Consider the following 6,819-nt stretch of genomic DNA (forward strand, 5'->3'; position numbering starts at 1 on the left):
GGCCCTTCTCTTTCGAGGAGGTGAGCCGTGTGGGAATGCCAAATTGGAATTCGGGGGCCGCTGCCCATTCAGGGTCACGCGGCTCGATGATGTAGAACCACCCCGATTGCCACCCTTTGATGGTTTCCACGAAGGAGCCCTCGGGCCATATAACGTTGGGCATCTTGCCCACCATGGCGCCTCCGCACTCTGCTTGCTGGCTGCCCACTACCTTCGGCTTGATTTTGAAGGTCTTTAGCCATAAGCCGAAGTGGGGCTTGATGCGGAGGAAGGCCTCGCACACGATGATAAACGCCGAGATGTTGAGGATGAAGTTCGGGGCCAGATCGTGGAAATCCAGGCCGTAGTAGAACATGAGCCCCCGGACAAATGGGTGGAGTGGGAAGCCCAGTCCTCAGAGGAAATGGGGGAGGAACACCACCCTCTCATGGGGCCTGGGGGTGGCGAGGAGGTGTCCTCGTCTGGAAGCCGGTGCGCAATGTCGTTGGCCAAGTATCCGGCCTTCCTGAACTTTTTGATGTGCCCCTCCGTGACGGAGGAGGCCATCCACCTGCCTCCCACTCCGGACATGGCTGGAGAAGGTTGAGGTGGGAAGTGCGGACTTGGGCGCTGGAGCTCGAGTGCATGGAAATGGATAAGTGAAGGAGGAAGAAGGCATAGATGGAAAAGGTGGATCCTTATCCCCTTACATGGGCGGACGAAACTATGTGCCCCCACCAGCCTGGTAAAGCTCGAGTTCATGGTTGGCTTACCCACGCCCGCATTGATGAGAATCCCGGAATAAGGGGACACGATCTCTGCTTCGACAAGACATGCCAGGGAAACCACCTCGCTAAACGCACTGAGGTGGGACAGTAAAACAATTCAAATAAAGGCTTGGCCGTGGCGTGATGTCACACTGCGGAATACGTCAGCAGATTAGATTTGTGCAAATATTATTCTTTCTACGGTGGTATGTGGAACTTTTTTTGCAGAGCCGGACACTATCCTTGTGTTCAAAATCTTCTATGAAGTATTCGGCGGAGGAACCCGCCTCGCAACGCCGAAGACAATCTGCGCGCTAGACTCGTCATCATTGAAGCCTGGTTCAGGGGCTACTGAGGGAGTCCTAGATTAGGGGGTGTCTGGATGACCGAACTATAACCTTTGGCCAGACTCCTGGACTATGAAGATACAAGATTGAAGACTTCGTCCCGTGTCCGGATGGGACTTTCCTTGGCGTCGAAGGCAAGCTTGGCGATATGGATATGTAGATCTCCTCCCATTGTAACCGACTCTGTGTAACCCTAGCCCTCTCCAATGTCTATATAAACTGGAGGGTTTTAGTCCGTAGGATGAACAATCATACCATAGGCTAGCTTCTAGGGTTTAGCTTCTAGGGTTTAGCCTCTCTTCTAGGGTTTAGCCTCTCTGATCTCATCAATATTAATCAACCAGGAGTAGGGTTTTACCTCCATCGAGAGGGCCCGAACCTGGGTTAAACCATTGTGTCCCTTGTCTCCTGTTACCATCCGCCTAGATGCACAGTTCGGGACCCCCTACCCGAGATCCGCCGGTTTTGACACCGACAGCGGCCCTCAAGAAGGCGTTGGCCGAGGCCAAGGACAAGGCGGCCAAGGAGTGGGTTGCACACGAAAAGCATGAGGCCCGGGTCAACGAACTCCAGCAAGATCTCCAGGACGCAGTCAAGAGGTGCGAGTCATTGGAGCATAGTTTTAAGGAGCACGAGTCCAAACTGGCCAAGGCCTGCCAGAGCGCACAAGATGCCCGGGCTGAAGCCCAGAGCGCCCTCCAGGAAATCCAGGCGGTCAAGAAGATCACGGCGGGTAAGGCTTTCATTATGCAAAGAAAATATGTGAAGGAAAGGTTCCTTTTACTTACTCGGATTTGGAGCTCTCCAGGGGCGTTTGTGGATCTACCGTGCAGTGTGTCAGACGCTGCGGAATTCTACGGAGAAGTTGTTCTGGTCGCAATACCTTGCACCAGAACATCCGGTGCCCTTGAGTGACCAGCTGAAGCAACTAGTCGAGCTGCATAAGGCGGCCGAACTAGCCATGAAGGATTTGATAATCTGGCTATGGCCTGCCGAAGCCATTCTTAGTAGCTACTTCGGACTCGTGAAGCGGCTGGTCAGTGCCTGCCCTCGGCTTGATGCCATCAAGCGGTTGGTCTGCATTGAAGGAGCCCGGATGGCCTTCGCCCGCGCCAAGATGCACTGGGCGAAGATGGACGCCACAAATCTGATGACCGAAGGACAGCTCGCGGGCAAGGAGCGCCGTAAGCCCGAGATGTACTATGACGGTGTCATGGAGAGATCCTGCCTTGTGGCAGAGCAATGTGCTAAGGATATCATATTCCCATGAAAACACTCATATTTTATCCTGTCCTATAATATGAAACAGATCCGTTATGTAATATAATGTTTGTTATTTAAAACTTCACCTCCTGTGCGACCGTTTTAATTAAATATGAGAATTGCCAGTCGTCTGCTTCTGCCCCCATGTAGGTAGAACGGGGGTGTTCGGGATAAATCTAAACACTCTTTATCCAAGTTTTTGGTCCTTTAAGGAGGTGTCTAGCGCAACGAACCAGGCAATCGGACTATGCGGCTTTATCATTCTCACTTAGCCATAGGAGTTTGACGAAAAAAACCTGGATGTAGCCCCTGGTGTTTGGAAGACCGAACTTGGGGTGTTATACACGCCTAATCGGATAAAAACCGATTCATCGCATAGTGCGGAAAAAATCGCTAAAGATTTGTAACCTCTCGAACAGCTGACCAGCTCTCGCCGCATCATGACAGTCAGTTTTCGGCTTTCTCTACTGAGGTGCTCGTCTGGAAGAACCAGGACACAATCGTAGTAGTTCTCCCTTTACTACCCTAGCCGATATAGTGGAACATAGGGTAGCAAGCACAGGAGCCAGGTAACCCAACTATTGACCCAAGACTTGATTCGGAGCAGATGAAATAATGCTACAATTCAGGGTGCCGAACTACCGTAAAAGTGTTCAGACTTTCTTGCCGTATTATGGGGCGTGATGAAGCCCCTGGCGAATTAAAGTGTACCAGATTGTACGTGTGCAATTGATTAAGATATCAAAAAAGGAAACATTAAGCAATAAGCTATTGTCGCAAGAATTGAGCCGCAAACTATGTTTCATTATAATCTGATTAATACGTCAAAGCATATTTGTACAAGTAGTGCAATAAGCAAGACGGCTATTTGACATGCCATGACCAAGGGTAGGCTACGTGCAGGTTTTAAAATAGGTATAACGATCGTTAGCAAAGCCCACCTGGGAATTCCCTTGCACGCCGAAGCTTCTTGCCTTCTTGGTGTATACGTCCCTTGATAGGTCCGATGATCAGGTTATCAGGAAAAGAGGCCTGGGGGAAGAAAGAAACCTGAAAAGAAAAAGAAATAATGAAAGTATGCGGGTCCAGGAGCGGTTGAGCTGTATTATGGACCCTGGTCTAGCTGTGCCTCCGTCTATGCCCATGGTATTTTGAGTGCGTAGTTATGTACGCACGGTGCAAATGCCGCTATTTGGTCGGGACTGGGACGGAGGCTGAATTGCTAGTAGAGCTCTTGACGAACTGGACCATCCTGCTGCGGAGTAGTTCGGACTCGTTTGTCAGTGTCTGGGGGCTTGGCCGCTGAATTGCGGTTATGCCTGAGAAGGCCGCTCTGTACTTCTGCTGCACGGGCCGTGGTGTGCTCCTCGGTACGGAGGGAGCGTTTTGTGTTTCCATTGACTGTTATAACACCACGCGGTCCAGGCATCTTGAGCATGAGGTAAGCGTAGTGCAACACCACATTGAATCTAGCAAATGCGGTTCGTCCAAGCAGTGCTGGATAGCCACTGCGAAAGGGGACGATATCGAAGATCAATTCTTCACTTCAGAAATTGTCCGGGGATCCGAAGACCACTTCTAGTGTGATTGAGCACGTACAACATGCCTCTACACCTGGTATGACACCTTTAAAGGTGGTTTTTGTGGGCTTGATCCTTGAGGGATCGATACCCATTTGCGCACTGTATCCTGATAGAGCAGGTTCAGGCTGCTTCCACCGTCCATGAGGACTCGTGTAAGGTGGAATCCATCAATGATTGGGTAGAGCATCAGTGCGGCTGAACCGCCATGACGGATACTGGTCGGATGGTCCCTGCGATCAAAGGTGATCGGACAGGAGGACCATGGGTTGTACTTTGGGGCGACTAGCTCCATCGCGTAGACGTCCCTGAGTGCGCACTTCCGCTCCCTCTTGGGAATATGGGTAGCGTATATCATGTTCACCGTTTTGACTTGGGGAGGAAACTTCTTCTGTCCCCCTGTGTTTGGTGGTCGGGGCTCCTCGTCATCGTCATTGCTTTGTGACCCCTTCTCCTTGTTCTCAGCATTTAACTTGCCGGCCTATTTGAAGACCCAACATTCTCTGTTGGTATGATTGGCTGGTTTACCGGGGGTGCCGTGGAGTTGGCATGGACGATCGAGTATGCAGTCCAGACTGGACGGCCCCGGATTGTTTCTCTTAAATGGCTTCTTCCGCTAATCGGACTTAGAGCCACTGAATCTGGCATTGACAGTCGTTTCTTCGGCATTGTCTCCATGGTTTTGACACTTGTGTCTGTTGCGCCGGGGCTTGTCGTTGTTATCTCTGGCTTCAGAAGTGTCGGGTTTACTTGAGTTGTTGTTGCTGTGCGCTAGCCAGCTATCCTCGTGTAACGCCCCGGATTCGATGCGCCAGGTGTCTGCCAGTTATTTGATGTCGTTGCCATGTGATTTGCTTGCGTGTTGCATTTTGCCATGTCATCATCTGCATTTCATCTGCATGTTTTTCAAAACTTGCATCCGTTCGGGTCCCGCCGGTTCTCTCCGTTGTCCGTTCGGAGTCCAGACACACTCGCCCGCGCCCGCGGCACCTCCGAAATATTATTTTATAAGTGGCATAAAAATGTTCTCGGAATGGGTTGCAACTTGTCGTGCGGTCTTATTATAGTGTAGACAGACCACCTGCCAAGTTTCGCTGCATTTGCAGCTCGTTTGACTGCCCAACCGTTAAACATGTAGCGGTACCGTTGCCGGTACTTTCGTCGGAAGTTTCGGTCTCCGAAACTGCCGCCGGGCCGCACTTCTTCCCCTCTCTTCTCAGCCCGAGGCCCTATGCACAACCCACTAACCCCACCTGCAGCCTACCTAGTTCCCCCTCTGTCCGGAGCCACTCGATCGCGATCCGAGGGTCCGAAAACCCCCCTAAACCCACCAAACCCTACCCTTTCCCTTGGGTCGGCCAACCCAAGGGTCATCTTTATTTTAGCCCCCCCGGGCCAGTGCTTGTCTAAGTGTTGGTCGGAACAGAGTAGACTGCGGGGCCACCTCGGGGCAACTCGAGGGCTGGTTTTACTCGTAGGATGTCTCATCCGGTGTTCCCCTGAGAACGAGATATGTGCAGCTCCTATCGGGATTGTCAGCGCATCGGGCGGCTTTGCTGGTCTTGTTTTACCATTGTTGAAATGTCTTGTAAACCGGGATTCCGAGTCTGATCGGGTCTTCCTGGGAGAAGGTCTATTCCTTCGTTGATCGTGAGAGCTTGTCATGGGCTAAGTTGGGACACCCCTGTAGGGTATAATCTTTCAAAAGCCGTGCCTGCGGTTATAGGCAGATGGGAATTTGTTAATGTCCGGTTGTAGATAACTTGACACCAGATCCGAATTAAAACGCATCAACCGCGTGTGTAGCCGTGATGGTCTCTTCTCGGCGGAGTCCGGGAAGTGAACACGGTTTCTGGGTTATGTTTGGCGTAAGTAGGAGTTCCTGATCACTTCTTGATCATTACTAGTTGACGACCGTTCTTCTTGCTCTCTTCTCGCTCTTATTTGCGTATGTTAGCCACCATATATGCTTAGTCGCTACTGCAGCCTCACCACTTTACCCCTTCCTTTCCCTTTAAGCTTTGCTAGTCTTGATACCCATGGTAATGGGATTGCTGAGTCCTCGTGGCTCACAGATTACTACAGCACCAGTTGCAGGTACAAGTTACGCGATGTTCATGACGCGAGAGCGATGCTTGCTTGCGTTGAGTTCTTCTTCTGCTTCTTCGATCAGGGGATAGGTTCCAGGTCGGCAGCCTGGGCTAGCAGGGTGGATGTCGTTTGAGTTTCTGTTTGTGTTTCATCCGTAGTCGGATGATGCTCTTATGTATTGTGATGTTGTATTTGTGTGGCATTGTATGCCTTACGTATGTATCCCCATCTATTATGTAATGTTGATGTAATGATATCCACCTTCCAAAAGCGTTTCAATATGCGGGTCTATCCTTGGTGGGACCTTCGAGTTCCTTTTGGATAGGGTCGCATATTGGGCGTGACAAGTTGGTATTAGAGCCTCGACCGACCCTAGGAGCCCCCTTGATTGATCTTGTAGTTTGGCCGTTGTTGAGTCTAGAAGAAAACTGTTTTCGGAGTCTCGTTATATCGGAGAGTAGGAATTCTTTTTACTCCTCAGCCCCTTCGTCGCTCTGGTGAGAAATCTTGATGTAGGTGTTTTGAATTACTCCTCTTCCCCTTCAAATTTTCTTTAGGATCACGCAGTTGGTTTTCCGATCGTTGGCTCTCAGCTCTTTTCATCCGGTGCATTTCTCGTCAAGTTGACTCGAGCCTCTTCATCTTTGAGTTCAATCCTCAGTTGTTTTCTTTCCCACCCGCCCACCCCTCTTCTTCTTGGAACCGGAGTCCGTAATCGAGTATCCATCCTACTCGTGTGAAGTTTTTGCTCTCTCTCCTCAATTATTTCAACTGGTGCTTTCTCTTCAAGAT

The sequence above is a fragment of the Triticum dicoccoides genome, chromosome 3B (genome assembly GCF_002162155.2).
Source record: "Triticum dicoccoides isolate Atlit2015 ecotype Zavitan chromosome 3B, WEW_v2.0, whole genome shotgun sequence".
NCBI classification, from domain to species: Eukaryota; Viridiplantae; Streptophyta; class Magnoliopsida; order Poales; family Poaceae; genus Triticum; species Triticum dicoccoides.